We start from the raw sequence: 18,934 nt of genomic DNA, 5'->3' as shown, positions 1-18,934 counted from the left end.
TCATATGGACGCCAACATGTAATCCATGTTTTACATCTTTGATTGATAGTCTCAAGATATCGTTGCTGCCAACCTACAAGCCACCACTCGTAGGACACATGCAGGAACACTCGCTACTCCGAGCCACAACTCAAAGAATGCTCATATTACACTCCATCTTGACCCACAACTCCAGGAATACTCCAGCATTTGACCCTTGAGATATCGCCCAAAGCCTCGTAGATCATGCACATCCAAAGCAAGCAAAACACAATGTCTGCTTCATCAAAAATCTCCTGGCACTCCACACGAGTCGCCAGGCCCAAAAGGCTTCCAGATCGCCTGGCGGGGGACACATGTTGTCAAGCGCCATGTGCCTCTGATGCTACTGTTTGCACAAGCATCGCCTGGCAGGACAACCCTTATCGCTAGGCGCAACACGCTTCAATTCTCTACTGGTTTTGTAGCCATCGCTTGGCGGTCAAACACCACCGTCAAGTGTTACACCAATACTTGCATAATACTGGTTTTTAAGCACCCAAAACAAAGTAAAATCAATTCATTCACATTTCATATATATTCAACACCTTTAAACCCATGCTAGCATTCAATTCTAACTTATGAATAATGCATGCTCAAACAAGTATAAGCAACATCATTCTAACAATTTAAGCACATGATCTTAGGCACCAATGCAAATTAATATTGACACACAAGCCTTCATCAATAACCAATTCTCCACATGTGACTAATCCAAAGGAGCATTCAAATTGATATAGACTTACCACATAACCCAATAATGCTTCATTAGAAGTTACTTGAAATTATCAAGAGCTTAATCATGTATTTCAAAGACTTAAAAATCAGCAATATTAAGTAACGTATATCTCTAGCTATTGTCCTCCAAATCCAATCTCCACCGTCAAAGTGAAGAACTACATGTTATGGACCACCTGTCAAAATTTCACCTAAATCGGAAGGTTAACGAATCGAGAAATGCAGTTTTACGAAAACTGCGCAAACTAGAAAAAAATGGTGGCGCCTAGCGCCCAGAAATCACGAAGGTTGCGCCTAGCGGTGCAAAACAGGTGCCTGGTGGTTCCTGTACAGCGAAAAGTACGAAAAACAGCATTTTTCATGAACAGAACACCATGCACGTCTCTGGTATGGCGCCTAGCGGCCAATTGGGTGCCGCCAGACGGTTCCTGCAATTTCAGGAATCCAACAACCCTTCCCTTGCGCCTACGAACCTCAACCAGCCCAACCATCTTGATTTCCTTCAGTTTTGACTCAATACTCACCACTTAAAGGTTTAGAATCACAATTCATCCAATAAGTTTGTAGTTCATTACGCAATTTGTTATACAATTTCTGAAAACCCCAATTCTTCCACCCTAACATTCATTCATAGCCAATCTCATTTGATTCTTTCGCACTACCATGACTTTTCACAATTAATCCCTTCCTTTTCGTCCAAATGTTGTTAAAATGCCTTTTCCACCGAACCAATGCAAACCAGAACATGCAAAACCCAAAAATCGAACCAAAATGAAAAGCATCGCCTAGCGGGTGTTCTTCACCGCCAGGCAATTCATGATCAACCCAGAAAACTGGGTGGCGGGGCTTGCGTCGCCTGGCGGCACTAAGCTCACTGACAGGCGATTCCTATTAGGAACTTAGAAAAATAGGCAAAATGCATGTGTCGCCTAGCGGCAGTTCATCACCCGCCAGGCGGTTTCTAGAAATATTCCCAGAAACGCGAAATTTAACAAAAATAGACATTGATCATGCAATAACATACGATACAACATACATTTAATTATTAACCAATTAAAACAACGTTAATCAGCTCCCCTAACCTGGAATTTCCTTTGCTTAGAGTTTGAATTATGAGTCTTCCCTTATGCACCAATACCCTCCCTTTGATTCCTTCAAAAAAAAACTCTTCTTTTCACACCAGAATCTTATGAGATGATTTTTCAGCCCTTACTTAGCTGCCAATTCAGCTTGGATTTCCTCTGCCCTTTCACATTCAAGCCAAAACTAATTTTTGCAAAAAGAAAGTTTTCTTTGGTTCTACCAAGGTTTGAACTCATAACCAAACCAATGTCATCCTAATGCACAACCACTCAACCAATTCATGTTTCGTGATAATTCTTATAATTATAACTCAACATGGTCATGCACATAATTAAAATAATAACAATTAAATAACACATAAATAGCATACATAGGACTTGAACCTAAGTCCTCTCACATATTTAAAGTACTCTCAACCACTAGAGCTAGTACTTTTCCACATCATAACAATCTCCATTAAATGCCATAAAGGCTCCCCTACCCATATTTATTAAATAATTATTTATTTAATTATTTAAATTTCACGGGTCTTACAAACTACGTTATCCTTGATTTTCCAAATGGAAATACGTAGGAGCGAGGTACAATCCTCGTCGGGCCAAAAAAATAAAAAAATAATTTTGTTTGAATCTTTAATATTTTCTTATGTGTTTTTTTATTTTGTTTCATTTTTTTGGGGAATAAGAAATATTCTAAACATCAAAATTCTACTTTTCACACTTAATTAAAGAGGGAACCATCTTAAGACGGGTGTTGTGGGGTGCTAATACCTTCCCCACACGTAACCGACTCCCGAACCCAAATTTGGTTTCGAAGACCATTCCTCTAAGGTTTTTCTATAGTTTTCCATAATAAACTATGGTGGCGACTCCTCTGTACCATTTAAAATTATTTTCATCGTCCCACCGTGATCTCGGTTGCAACAGATGGCGACTCCACTAGGGATGTTTTGGAGAGTCGATCCTATTGGTTAAGTGTGCGAAAGGTATGTTGTTTTTATATATTCATTTTCCCCTTATTTTCGTTTTATTTCATGTATATTTATCTATCTTTGTTTGTCTTGATGCCATGTTTACTCTTTAATGTCCTCATATAATTATATTGTTAAAATTATTAAACCCTATTGTAGAAGACAATTGTTATATCTGTTTAGGAATTTTCTGGTTATTTTGCATGTGTGGGTTTGGGTAGTCTTAGGTTTCTCCATTCACACACTACACATGGTAGGCTAGTGCATTCATTTTATTATTGGGGTCCTATACCCGGACCTGAGTTAGCCGTAAGGAGTGGAGGTCATACAGTTGTTATGCTAGATCTCGGATCTACTTGACTATTGGGAAGACTTCATCTAGAGTTTGCTTCCTCTTGACATGTCACATTTGTTAGGTCACCTATCGTTGTGGATTATGTCTTGAGGTTGACTTCAGCTCTAGAAGCCTGTGAGATAATTTAGAGTTATCCTTGGAAGAATTATATAAAAACCCAAAGACCAGAAAATAGATTTTCTCTACACCTTCTAGGACACAAAGGGAGCGTGCATTATTTCTTTATTTTTTAATCTTTTCATTTTTATAGAATTAAGTAGTTAATTTTCAACCGTTTCATATTTGCATCAACGTATAAATAAGGGTCTCATGAGGTGCATACATGCATTACATCCACATCTTGTTTTCATTCATGCATGGTACCACGCACATAGTTTTAAGGTAAATAACATTTTTACATTCACTTGACACGTAGCATGGATTCACTTTGGATTCATGTCACAATGTATAATGCATAATATTCATCCCATTGTTTTTTCATGCCACCTTGCATAGTACATACCATACATACACTCACATGCATGTACTGGACACGTAGCATGGATTCACTTTGGATTCATGTCACAATGTATAATGCATAATATTCATTCCATTGTTTTTTCATGCCACCTTGCATAGTACATACCATACATACACTCACATGCATGTGTATAGGCAGTTTCCAAATTTGTAGCATCTTGCATTTTCATGTCACTTTGCATAACACATAACATGCATCAACATATCTTGAAAAAAAGTTGCACTACAATAATTTTAAAAATTAATTGTTTCTCATTTTTTGTTAATAAATTCATGGAATTTTGATAAAACTGAAAAAAAATAAGAGAAAATAAATTATTCTTTGGTCAAATCAGTTTGTTGAATAAATGGATAATTTTTATGAAAAGTTACACACTTTTGAAACTTTGCTCTAATTTGGGTACATGGAATTGCTAAAATTCACTTCCTTTCCCATCCCATTTCCCATCACCTTTCTCCAATAAACCTTTTCTTTGTATTCCATGGAGGATCATCATAAAGGGCATGTGCCTTAAATGAATTAAAATTGAAGTAAGTCTTTGAACACAAAAAAAAGGAAAAAATGAAGAAAAGTCTGCTAGACTAAAAACCCAAAAGGGCGGTCTAGGCAAAAAGTAAGACAACAAAAAAATAGAAAATAATACAAAAAAAAGTAATGGCAAAGTAGGGGCAACCTCTTATGTGATTGAATTTTTTTTCCTTTTGGATTAAAGCTTTTGAAATTAAAACAATCATGAGTTGAAATGATGTGTGGCCATCTTTCTTTATCAAGAAAAATGATATTCCTTTGTTACCCATTTTGAGCCTATAAAAAAATTAAAATTTCTTTTTAATTACTCTTAACAAGGATCACCTTCCCACTAAAGTTAACATGATGTTTGCATCTATTTCATTTGACTTGTAATTCACCAATAAAAAAAATAAAAAGTTTGGAAAGACAAAAAAATTGGTTATGCAAAAAAAAAAAAGAGAAACAAGAGTTGGAAAGTGAAAAAAAATGGTGAAGAAAGGTAGTCAAATGAATTTTAGATGCAACCTTAGATAAAGACCCTTGTTTTAAATAACCTTTATACCATTTACTTTGAGCCTTCATTATCCATTTTTTTTTTATTTCCCTTAGCCTTGGCCACAATACAAGCCTAATAAAGTCCACACAAATCAATGATTGGTTGTTGTTTTTCCAAAACTTTAATTTAGAGGAAAATATTTTGTCATTTTAAGAGGTTTGTCAAAAAAAAATATTGAAAAAGTGTTCAAAGATTTGCTTTCAAACACTGGGGCAGTTTATTTTTGGTTGACATGTTTCCATAGAGATCAAAATTAGCCCGAGTAGTCAAGTTAAATCAAGGTCTTGCCTTCTCATTCTTTCATTCTTCATGTGTTTTCTATCATATTTTCTGCTTTGATCTATCTTTCTCCTACCATTACTCATTATTCTCACCTTGAATTAAATTGGAGAGACATTTCACTTATTGTTCCTACGTTATAGTCAGATATCTTGAATTTGGACAATTATTGACTTTTTTTGTCAGGCTTACATTGTGGCAACTAGTATGAAGTCTCCCATTACTTTCAACATTCTCATGCTATCAACAACTGGGGCAAGCTCAAACACATTTTGCACCCCGAGACCAATCTATACCCTCAAATTGGGGCAAATTTTGAAGTCTCCATCTTTTTTATCAATAACTAGACAAGCCCAAACACACCTCATGTCCTAAAGTTAAATCTTAACTATCAAATTGGGGCAACTCCTTAGTCAATTATCTCATCTAATCCCTTCTAAGATCTTTGGCAATTTCATGTATGTCACTCAAATAGTGTTCAAAAAGCAATGATTCAGGAAAAAATTTCTTAATAAACTGATCAGACCAAAGGATACTTTTCAAAGAAAAAATCAAAACAGAAAGATTCCAAAAATCTAAAAATAACAACAAATTGGGAATAAATTGAAATAAGTTTCATACACTGTAAAAAGTGAAAAAATACATGAGGGCATGCTTCATGCATAGATTCATACCTAATCATACATACATCATTCATATTTGTGAAACGAAAAAAAATTAACAAACAAAGGAACTTTCATCATGCATTCATACGCTAATTCATACATCAAAGTTTCAACTTTGTTCATGTAAAAAAAAATCATAACATGTGCATCATAAACTAATATTGTTAGTGTTCAAAAAGAAAATCCATAAGTCATGCCAACATTATCATTCACCATGCATACTCGAAATAAACATAACAACATTATCACACATCATAATCAATGTTAAAAATAAATACAAAATATGCGCAAACATTTTTATGCACATATCATGTAAACGTTAGAAAAAGAAAGTCATAATAAGCATCAACATATTCATGCACTCATAAAAGGAAATTCATAACATATGTTAGCATTTGCATGCATTCATACACATGACGTCAATTATAAAAAAAAATCCAAACATGTGTTACAAAAATTAGGTTCTATGTAGTATTTGTTTCAAAAAGAAAAAAAAAAGTCATATACATGCCAACATATTCATGCATATATCATATTAGCATATTCATGCACATATCATGTTATGTTAGCATATTCATGCAAATATCATATTATGTTAGCATATTCATGCATGCACAATCATCTAAACTCTCAAAAAGAAAAATTCATAACATATGTCTTAATCATCATGCATCATGTACATACATCATAGTTCTTTTTCATGAAATGAAAATTTCTTGTCACTTTTGGGATCAAAACCCTCTTCATATCACATGAACGGTTGTCGAATCCTTCTGTTTCAAAACGAAGAAAAAAAGAAAGATACAAAATTTTGCTTCTTTAATATTTCTTGGATTGATAGTCCACTTCATTCATATGAATGGCCTACATGCCCCCAAGCCCAGTTTATCTGGCCCAAGCCCAATTTCGCACTAGCACCTGAGCCTAGTTTTGTCTAGCCCTAAGCCTAGTTTATCTAGCCCAAGCCCAGTTTCGCACTGGCCCCTAAGCCTAGCTTTGTTTAGCCCCTAAGCCTAGTTTATCTGGCCCAAGCCCAGTTTCGCATTGACCCCTAAGCCTAGCTTTGTCTAGCCCCAAGCCCAGTTTATCTGGCCCAAGCCCAGTTTTGCACTGGCCCCTTAAGCCCAGTTTCATATGGCCCCTCAAGCCCAGTTTAGTCTGTCCCAAGCCCAGTTTCATCTAGCCACCTTAAGCCCACTTAGGTTTGGCCCAAGCCCAATTTCGCATTGGCCCCTCAAGCCCAGTTTCATCTGGCCACCCCAAGCCTAGCTTTGTCTAGCCTTCAAGCCCACATTGATTGAAAAATAATTCTTCTATTTTTTCATAAAGCTTAAGTTGGAGACAAAAGAATGTGGTTTTAAATGTTGTTACTAAAAAAAAAATGATAAAACCTATGGGGTAAAGTCTTCCCATTAGCTTATTAGCAAAATACCTTAGGGCAATCCTTTCCATTTAACCAACGCTCAATAGAACAAATGCACCAAAATCACGTTTTTATACGATGAATATAGACAAGGGCAATTTTTTTGTCCTCGTATAAAGTTTATCCTCCAACTTCATAAGTCTGCTTGTGTAGAATAATGCAATTACTTTATGATTTAAGTTATACCATTCATTTTCGGTCCGCTAGGGGATCACATGATGTGTCAAAAGGAAATATTAAGCAAATGGTTTCTTGTGTTGACATTGGGTGTTAGGATTTGTTACGGCCTTCATCTTGTCTTTTGAGATGGCGAAGCGACATTCAGATGGAGTCGATGATCGAGGAAACAAAATGATTATAAATGCTAGTAAAAAATAATAACGAAAATATTAATTATAAAGAGAGGAGGGAAGTAAATAGAAATATAAGGAAATTGAAAAGACAAAATTGGCATAGGGAACTTTTGGAAAACAAGGTTAATTGGAATCCATTCATACATTCATGCATCTATGCATTCTTTTTTTCTCAAATATCAACTTGGTTCTCACGGGGTGATAAGTCCTTTTTGGAACCCTCTTCACAAAGTGGTAACAAACTGTTATTCTATATCGGCCCTCTACGAGGCAATGGTCAAGCCTAGGTTTTCTTTTGGTATCTCGGCCCTCTTCAAGGCAATGGTCGAGCCCAGGTTTTCTTTTGGTATCTCGGTCCTCTACGAGGCAATGGTCGAGCTTAGGTTTTCTTTTGGTATCTCGGCCCTCTACGAGGCAATGGTCGAGCCCAGGTTTTCTTTTGGTATCTCGACCCGCTACGAGGCAATGGTCGAGTCCAGGTTTCATTTGGTATCTCGACCCTCTGCGAGGCAATGGTCCAGCGCAGGTTTTCTATTGGTATCTCGGCCCTCTGTGAAGCAAATGGTCGAGCCCAGGTTTTCTTTTGGTATCTCGGCCCTCTACGAAGCAATGGTCGAGCCCAAGTTTTCTTTTGGTATCTCGGCCCTCTGCGAGGCAATGGTCGAGCCTAGGTTTTCTTTTGGTATCGCGGCCCTCTACGAGGCAATGGTCGAGCCTAGGTTTTCTTTTGGTATCTCGGCCCTTTGCGAGGCAATGGTCGAGAGTATCTCGGCCCTCTGCGAGGCAATGGTCGAGCCAGGTTTTCCTTTGGTTATATTGGCCCTCTGTGAGGCAATGTTCGAGTTCTCTTTTTCTTCATTTTTGAAACTCGAATGAAATTAGTGTTTTAATCTTTACTTATCTTTTACTACGATAATATAAAAATTTCACTTTCATATTATCTAGTCAAATCTAAATAAAGAAGTGCAACTGTCAACACCCAATTTCGTCCGGATAAATGCATTTGTTTGGTTAAAATAATAATAATAATAAGAATATAAATAATATATAATGTAATAATAATAATAATAATAATAATAAATAAAATAAAAAATATGTTTGGATTGATGGTAGGTTTTTTTTACTTTAATTCTACCATGGGAAAAAAGAAAAAAAGAAAAAAAAACCAAGAGAAGGAGAATCTAATTTATTATCACACTCTTTTTATGAGACCAAATGTTTTACATATTTTCACCCCCACTGTTTGCTATTTACACTCTCCACATGACATGACAGAAGAGGACGTTTCATAATTTCTGTTTTTAGAAAAGGGTATAATATTAAGAGCCATTTTTTTATAATAATTTGAATAAATATCTTGTATTTACACTTATGTGTCTCTTTCCGTTGTCACTCGGGGAAGATATTATTTTCATTAGAAGCAAAAAGTATTTCCGATAATAATGCTTTTAGAGAATGGTACGATTTTAATATTTAGAAGAAAGTACTCCTGATAATAATTAGAATCAATTATATGAATAATATGTTATGATTACGATCTTTATGTGATAGAAAATATGATTCTAGTAGTTACAGGCAATATTTCGTTAATAATTATAATCAATACAAAGGATATTATGCAATGATTTAATAAGACCAATTCCTTCCCCATATATTTTTTTATAATTAAAGACTAGGATCTCAATCGTACCTCAAGGGGCCTATATAAGCACAAAAATTCTCTAATACAAGGGACAAAAAAAAAATTCGAAAAACCTCTATCTTTTTTTTATTATAGAGCACACACACAAAAAGGGATCACCTTAAGGTAAATTTTCTTTGCTCCTAATGCTTTTCATGATTCTCTTATAACATCACATATATGATCGTTTGAATTGTTGTATGATTAAATGTGTTTGGAGTCCTCATGTAAGATGATTTTGGGTTTATCATTGATGTGTTCAACCTTTCTCTTTTCCTTTATTTTTTATCTTGGTAATTAAAAAGGTGTTTTTCGTAGACTTTAGTTCTCTAAAAATAATAATAATAAATAAATAAATAAAATAAATTTTTTTTTATATAAGTTGTGAATGTCATGTCAAGTCTCGGACTTGCTTGATAATCAAAATACTCTTTTATAGGCTTTTAATTCTTTTTTTTTGAAACAAAATTAGAAATAACAAAAAATAAAAAATTATAAAATCATCTTAAATATCATGTCAAATCTCGGATTTGCTTGATAACTAAATATTTATCATGTAAAATCTTGGGTTCTCTTGATATTATTAATAAAATATACATATACATAAAAATCTAGAAAATTAAAAAAAAACAAAATAATAATATCAAATAACAATTTTTTTATAAAGAACTACATTATCCCTTATTTTCCAAATGGAATTACGTAGGAGCGAGGTACAATCCTCGTCGGGCCAAAAAAATAAAAAAATAATTTTGTTTGAATCTTTAATATTTTTGTATGTGTTTTTTTATTTTGTTTGATTTTTTTGGGAATAACAAATATTCTAAACTTCAAAATTCTACTTTTCACACTTAATTAAAGAGGGAACCGTCTTAAGACAGGCGTTGTGGGGTGCTAATACCTTCCCCACACGTAACCGACTCCCGAACCCAAATTTGGTTTCGAAGACCTTTGTTTCATGGTTTTTCTATACTTTTCCATAATAAACTATGGTGGCGACTCCTCTGTACTATTTAAAATTATTTTCATCGTCCTACCGCGATCTCAGTTGCGACATTTAATAACTAGCTTGGAAAAACTGGAAAAATCTAAGAAGCACTCTAGGTCCAAAGATGGAACAATCTCTCCCCAATGTGAACATTGCCTAGGACAGATAGAAAAGATAGAGTATTTGATGAAAACTCTCTCAAAATTCACGCTGGAAAGATCAAACCTAGATGTTGTGTTAGGATCTCAAAGGAGTGTACTTAATAAAGAGGGAATAGGTTACAATGGCAAATTTAATCCATTAGGCACCAGAAATTTTCTAAACATGAGTAAATCAACATCTGTTATTTGCTCCTACTATTCTAAATTTGGTCATGCATCAAATTCCTGCTATTTTAAAAATTGTGGGGTTTCTAAAGGAGAGTACAAATAGGTACCTAAAGGAACACCTCAAACCACTAACATGAAAGGACCCAAGTTCAATTGGGTACCTACATTTTCTCTTTAATCTATGTTTCAGTTGTGTCTTGATGCAAGGAAAACAATGTAGCTTCTATATAATGGATGCTCAAGACACATGAAAGGAGATGTGAAGAACTTCTGCAGGATATCTAACAAAGCCAATTAATAGTCATGTTACAAGAGGTGATAATAACAAAGGTCAAATTTTAGGCATTGCCAAGGTGAAAAGTTCCTCTTCCATTGTGATCAAGAACAATTGTTGGTTGAAGTACTCCCATATTTTGAATTTACTATATGTTTGTTCATTAAAAAGGAAGTAAAATGTGCATTTTTCATATTTCCGCATAAATTAATCAATTAGAATAGCTTCAAATTGATTAAAATGGATTGTTGTTGTGATTGTGTGGTTTGAGGGCTTGATTAAAATTATGTGTCTTGATTGCTACTAAATCACCTTTTGTTGAGATGCATGAGTTGATATTATACTGTTTTGATAATGTGAGTGAAATTGCGTACCTTTATTGTTATTAAACCACATTCTGCTGATTTATATTATGTGTTTTACTTGCCAGCTAATCCATTAGGTAATTCTCTAATCGATTATCGTTTTCCTGCTATGGCTCATTTGCTTCTGAATAATACATAATTCATTAGATTAGTCATCTACTAGTATTATAATCCTTAACTGATTGTATGCACTCTGATGTCTTCATACTTTGCACTTTGATACTGCACTACTTAATTGCTCATATGATTTATGCCTGTATGCACTCAGAGATATTGTTGTTGGATCTACTCATGCAATCAATACTTGCTTATTGGTTTATGCTTGTTTTATGTGTTGTTTATCTTTGCTGCTTGTATTTGGTACTTATGTTTGCCGCTTATACTCTATGAGGTGATCTTAAATGTTACTACTCTTTTTGCTAATGTCCAAAGGGGGAGAAAGGTTATTTGTCTTGTCTCTATGTTGCAGGACACATTTTGGCTATCATAAAAAAAAAGGGGAGATTGTTGAAAGGGGGAGCTTGTTCAACTCAAGTGAAGATGGTTTTGATGATGTCTAAGGCTATGCATCATGTGCATCACTAGTTTAGGCTTGGTCCTGATTTTCTATCTTTTGCATTAGGTGTTATAGATCAAGTATTACATGTAAAACAAGTTTGCATCAAATTGTGTCAACCATCAAACTCTTGAATGTGAACTCGTGAATAGATTAGCTACTTAACTAATAGATTAGATGAGGGCACTGCACTGGTGCAGAGAAAATACACTCACGATAATCTATTAGGTAAATTCCTAATCTATTAGTCACTACAGCAGAACTCTGGTATAAAATTAGTTTTGAAATCATTTTGAAAGATAGAGAGAAAACTAACTGAATTACTGAATTACGAATTGAGAGATTGCTTTTCTAAGATCTATAGAGTTCTTGTGCTTTCTTGAGAGATCATTCAAGTGAACCTTCAAGAAGATTGATGGTGGATTCAACCTTGATGGGTCAAGCTTGGATCTAGGTTCAAGTGAAAAATCTACACATTCACTAGGTGTATTCGTTCCTATTCCTTTCTTATTGTATTTTTGTTTACAATTGATTCACTGTGTGAAATGAAGGTCTAGGTGCAATTGTGTGGATGCATTGCATCTAGGGGGAGTTCTTGATTTGTAGATCAAGCTCCTTAGTCTTTAGGGTCTTGAATTATATAGATGCTCTTGTAATTCTTGTATCTATTGATTTAGTGAAATCTTCCTAAGTGGGTTGCTTAGGAGAAGACTAGACGTATTGAATCGAACTAGTATAAATTGTTGTGTTCTTTGTTTCTCTCATCTTTTATGCCTTTCTCAATTGTTTTACACATTTCATTAACACAGAACTATAAAACTGATTATTTGGAGTATAAAGATTAAAGAAACTTTCAAGATTCATTTAAAATCATTAAAAGATTCAATAACCAATTCACCCCTATCTTAGTTGAGTTATATTAGACATATTTGTTTTAACATCATGATCAAAATGAAATTGCAGCACACATTTAATGGCATGTTAAACACTGAATAAAACTTTGACACATGTCATAGTGCAATTACGCAATGTCATAAATATTTTTCAAAAGACCTTTTCACACTTAGTGACATAATATGATATATTTCCATGGTTTAATTATATAATATATATGCAAACCAAGAGCAATAGTCAAAACATACATTCAAAACAAGTCAAATCAAGCATGCATTCTCAAATAAAAATAACCTTTATTTAATTTCTCTTCCCAAATAATTAATTTAAATGCAAAATCCTTGGCATTTTATCTCTAACCCTTAACTAGGCAGTTTCAACATTTTGCTTTAAAAAAAATATTGAAACTGGTTTTGAATCACCAGAGTGCTGTCAATACAATCTATCTTTCTGTCATCTTGCCACTATTTTCAATACAATCTATCTTTTTGTCATCTAGCCACTATTTTCTTCGAATTTTTTCAAAAGAAACAAGAAGAAAAAATGAAACATATTCATCCCAGAATTAAGGATAGGGTATAGATAACTTACCTTAATAAGAACACACACGCCGCAAACCAAACAATTCTCTTTAGGTAAGATATTTTTAAAGGAATGAAATACAGTCTTTGGTTTTGGCTTTCCGAAAAAAAAGTAATTCACAGTTACCATTGCCGATATGAATGTTTGGCTTGCCTGCAGTATCACAGGTTTTAAGAAACTAATTTATGTGAATTTTTTATTTTTTTAATATTTTTTTATATACTTTATGTTACTGCTGGATTTTATAATTAAGAGTTTATTTTTGTCTAATACTATTTTATTTTTATTTTTTTCTAAATTATTAATTTACAACTTTTAAATACCTAGTAATATTAAATAATGTTCTTTTAGTATTATCCTCAAATATATAAAATTCAACGATTCCTTCGATTAATTTCTCTTTTTTTATTACAGAATGAATAGTTAGAGTCTGCAGGCTTCTTCTTCTTCTTTTTTCTAAAGTTGATACATTTTCTTCAATTATTATTATTCACTTTTGCATATTAATGTTCTTTCTTCAACTAAGTTGTAGAGAAAGAAGTTCAATTGTAAAACATTGTTTTGACTATTTGTAAAGCACTGGTATGTATTCATTATAATATAATACATTGGTTTTTTTTTTATATAAATTTTATTTTATTGATAGAATGTTTTATATATATATATATATGATTAATCAGTTTTCTTAATTGCTCTACGTATCATCAAAAGAAATTAATAAATACACTATTATTCATTGCGCAACAAACTCGGTCTTTGCACGAAGGAGTGGTAACGCTGTGTTAGAGAGAATGGATACAATACTGGGAGAAGTAGAGGAAATTTAATATACTAAAGAGAAATTAAAAGTTTTGAAAGGAAGGAACAACCATTTTAAAGGGAGGGGAAGAAAGGAAGAACATTCAAGGGAATAGGATCATTTTTTCACTAACATTTTGGTCCAAAAAAGTTCATCCTCATATCAACATTAATTTACTCATCTCCTTTTCAATTCAATTGAGAGTTCAATTAAGAGTCATGATATAAAAAAAGCAATTCGAAAGTGCATTTCAGAGAAATTTTTGGGATTCAACAATAATAATACTTTAGGAAAAGCACAAGGAACGAGAACAGACTGGCAAGTAACAGGTTACACGGTTTTGCTTTCTACTTTGCTACGATGCTCTGTTACATTTTGTGTGGTTATAGAATTGTATGAAATACATATAGAAAGAACAAAATATTGTCATCTTAGGCTTCTAAGTTAGTAAACCATAATTAAAAATAAAATTAAACTAGGTTTAAGGAATTTGAAATGGAGAAGACTTAGGAGATGCCGCTGGTGAACGAGGAAGGCAGAATAGTTTTTAGTAATGAAATTAGCAAAAAAACAAACAATTATTACAAGAGATAATTTCTCTCATAAAATTTATTAATTATAGGTTTAAATTTTTTTAACAAAGTCACTAATAAAATGGACTCCATTACTATTTGAAGAATAATAAGTATAGAATCTTATAATTAAATGTTTTTTTTATATAAAATATATATTTTTAAATTGGAAACCATGTGAATTAGAATGTTCAATATTTTATTCCCTAAAACATATTTATTTACATTTTATCTTCAATATTATTTTAATTGATATTTTAAATATTTTTAAATTTCTCTTTTAATATATTTTATTCCCTAATACATTTTACATTTTGATTTCAACATATTAATAAATGTAGAGTTAAAAATTTGATATATGTAAAAATAACTAAAGATAAAAATATTTATTTGAGAAGGTTACACCGTATTACAAAAAAAAATAGTATATATAAAAAAACATAAAAATTAAAGAAATTTATTTATTTTATGGACTTTGTTTAAAATTTATGAATGTTATGTATTGTATTTTATTTGAATTTGCAATTAAAATATATTTTTAAATATTCACTTTTATTTTATTTTAATACCCGCAGGTACCCGGGTAATATGCAAGTACCCGCATAACGGATACCTGACAAATATAGATACGAGTACATGCCACATATTTATCCAATGGGTAAGGTATGAGAGAGCTACTACATGTACTTTACCCGCCCGCACCCCGTTGACATCCCTAGTTACAACCGAAAACTTTTCTCATCATCCTTCTTAATTCTTAATTAAAGATTTTATTTCATTTTAACAACTCATTAATAAAAGATTTATTTGTCATTTGAAATAATTTATATAAGCGTATAATTTTATATTTAAGTAATATTTTTATTATAAATATATTTTTTAAATTACTACTCTATGAAGTATAATTTTTACAGTTTTTCTCTCTAAAAGGTATTTATTTACATTTCTTCTTTATTCTTGTGTTAATTATTTTAATTAATATTTTAAATATTTTACATTTCTTTTTTCGTATATTAACTCATTGTTTTTCATGAAAATTAATGTAATTTTAATACTTTTGTAATACATTCTGTTGAAGAGGATTTGAAAAATTGTATATAAAAATAACTAAAAATTATATATTTAATTCAAAATTTTTTTTCTAAAGTTTAAAATGGTTGTTTTATATCCAAATGTTTGCCCATGTACATGTAATATACATGATGATAATTTTTTTATATTGTATAGTATCTGTTAGTTAGTTTTTTTCATTTGTGTTCTAAATTGATATTCTATCCACTGTTTCTTCTAAAAAAGGATTTATATTTATAGAAGAAAAAAAAGAGTAATAAATGTGTAGCAAACAATAAATAAAGTCAAAATTGACTTGATTTGAATTAAATTTAGCAAATATATATGATAAAATAATTTAATTTGTTAAAACTTTAGAATAATTTGTTAGAAAAAAATTAAATAATAAACTGATTGTAAATGAAATTCTTTGAAAAAAATGAAGTAAAAAATCAAATATATAATAAAATTTTGAAAAGAAATGAAGTTGATGTAGTCCAACATTTTAAGTTTTTCTCTTGACGGAATTTATTTTTAAGATTACAAATTCACATATTTCATTCACACCCTTCTCTTATTTAAATACTGTAATGAAAAAAGTGAAAAGTATATAAAGATGGATAAAAAAAATAATAGAAAATGTTTAAAAATTCATATTTAAAATTTAACTTAAATGTTTTCAAAACAGTAGAAATCACATATCTTATTCTCAATCCATTTATATTTATTTTCATTACTTTATTTGAACATATATTCTAAATTAGAAAAATGTGCTCATCATTCTTTTTTTTGTTTGTTTTTTTACTAGAACGTGCATATATGTACATAGTTAAGCATATTTTAATATTTAAAGGATTTTAAAAAGAAGTTTTTAAAATATAGATTATATTTTTAATTATGTTAGAATCTATCTATTACATGAGTCTTAATATTTAAAATAATTTTAATTAAAATATTTAAAGCCTTAATATTTTTAATAATATTTAAAGGATTAGCTTTACTTTGAATTTCTTTCGAAAAAACACTTCTTCCTTGAAGTTTTAAACTTTTAATAAAATCACTACTTAAAAGGACTCACTTGTCATTTGAAGAATCAATCAGTACAAAATTCTTTTATTTATTCTCAATTGTTGGATTAAATTTTTTTTTTCAGGGAAGTATAAAAATTCTTAATGAAATTTTATAAAAATTGTAAAATACAAAACTTATAAAATTAAAAAAATTCAAATTCAAATTCAAATTAGATAATTATTTGTTGATGTTATTATTTATTTAAATTAAAGTTAATAATTAAAAAAATAAATTACTTAGTAATAAAATTTTAGTTTTGGAGATTAGTAATAGATGTGTAGCAAACAATGAATAAAGTCAAAAAATGACTTGATTTGAATTAATTTTAGCAAATGTATATGATAAAATAATTTAATTTGTTAAAATTTTAGTATAATTTGTTAGAAAAATTAAATTAAATAATAAACTAATTGTAAGTGAAATTATTTGAAAAAAATGAAGTAAAAAATTAAATATCTAATAAAAATTTGATCATCATCAAGTAGAGCCATCAAAATGGGTTATAACCCACGAGCAGTGGCGGAAGAATGAAGGGATCAGGGGAGCCACGGCTCCCCCAACCATTTTCTTTTTAACTTTTTTTTTGTATATTTAAAAAATAATATTTATAAATTATTATTTTATTTCTATATATTTTTAAAAAATATATTTATATATTATTACTTTATTTATATATTATTACCTTATTTATATTAATCTTTTTTAAAATTTAAAAATCACATTTTTTCTCTATTATAATTTTTTATACTTTTTTATTTGATTTCTGATGAAGGATTATCTTGTTCCTTTTTAAGATTATTGAATATGGTGTGAGTTGATTAAGAAAGCTAAGTGAAATCCCCACTAGACATTAAGATAGCAAGCTATCTAGATGTGAAGGTTCCTTTCACAAAGCTCAAGAGAAGAAGATGATGGATTGATTCAAAACAAAAAGGAAATGGAAAGCACATAAACCATAGAAAACCAAGAACAATTAAAGGAAGAAGAAAACATAAAATGGAAAGGAAAGAAATGGTAAAAAATGTGAGAAGCACGCCACTACAAGGCTAGGCTAGAAGCCATGGCACCCTTGAAGATGAGTGGATGTGTGCCGCCACTTGCTATGCAAGATAAGGCTTAAAAGTATTCACTCCCTAGGGAGGAAACTCTCACAAATGGTTGAGACACAAGAGTGTTTTTACTTCAAAATGTTCAACCCTTTTACATGTCTAGGAGCACCCCTTATATAGAAGAGTTTAGGGGCCTCTAAGCAAATAAAAGATACCTAAGGATGTCTCTACAAAAACCTAACCCTAGCTTCTAGAAACTAGGTCAAATAAGGCTACAAAAATGAGAGACAAAAGAGCCAACTATGGTGTGTGCAAGGCTAATTTCGTTCTAGCACAAAAGGAGACAAAGAATGTGTCTCAAATGTCTCCAAAAAGTGGCCAAAGTGTGCTAAAAACAAAGGAGACCAAAGGTACATAGGTACACTTGTTTTATGCCTTTTACTTTATGCTTTATATGCCTTTGCTTTACTCTCTCCTCCACATCATTTATGCTCCCCAATCACCATGCGCCACCTAGCATTGCTTTCTTACTCCTAATTAACCTACAAAGCAAATAAACATAGATTAGCATGTTGGCTTAAGTCAAGTCAACTATAGTCAACAAGTCAAACCTAGTCAAAGGTCAACAAGTCAACTAAAGTTGATTCAACTAAGCCAACTTAGGGAATCAAAAAATAACAAACACAAATGAAAGGGATGAAGGATTAGTGAACTTCCTTTCTAAACATGCTTAGTCTTCTTAAGCATGTGCCTCCATCCTTGGTTGGGGTTAATCCTTCATCAATTTCTCTCTTCTGTGTCTCCATCTCTTTCTCCCGTTTTATTTCCATCTCAATTTTCACCATCAATTTCTTATTATTTTCAAAATCAAATTGCACTACGGCAAAATTGAAGAGTTAAGGAACATTTTGGTCCGAATAATTTCTTCTTTTGAGTAAGTTCATCTTTTCCTTTTTATTTTTGAAGCAATATGTTTCCCTTTTGTATGTGGCTTTTCTACGCTCTAGGCATATATATCTGTTAGAGATCATAAAATCATGCTTTAATTGTTGATCAAACTCTTCTTTGTGTAGATAGAGCTATTTTAGGCTTTGAAGTTGTGTAAGGGAAGAACAAGATTAGGAATTAAGGGAAGCTAATCATTTAGAAGTTATTAGTTTTCTTAAAATATTGAGTCTTGCTTTTAAGATTTAATTTGGGGTATTCATAATTTTATCTTTTTGTTAATAGGTGAGAGGTGAAAAAATTATATTA

This window comes from Vigna unguiculata, chromosome 11, assembly GCF_004118075.2.
Source record: "Vigna unguiculata cultivar IT97K-499-35 chromosome 11, ASM411807v1, whole genome shotgun sequence".
NCBI lineage: Eukaryota > Viridiplantae > Streptophyta > Magnoliopsida > Fabales > Fabaceae > Vigna > Vigna unguiculata.
The sequence above is the reverse complement of the archived record's forward strand: the minus strand, read 5'-3'. Positions refer to the sequence as shown.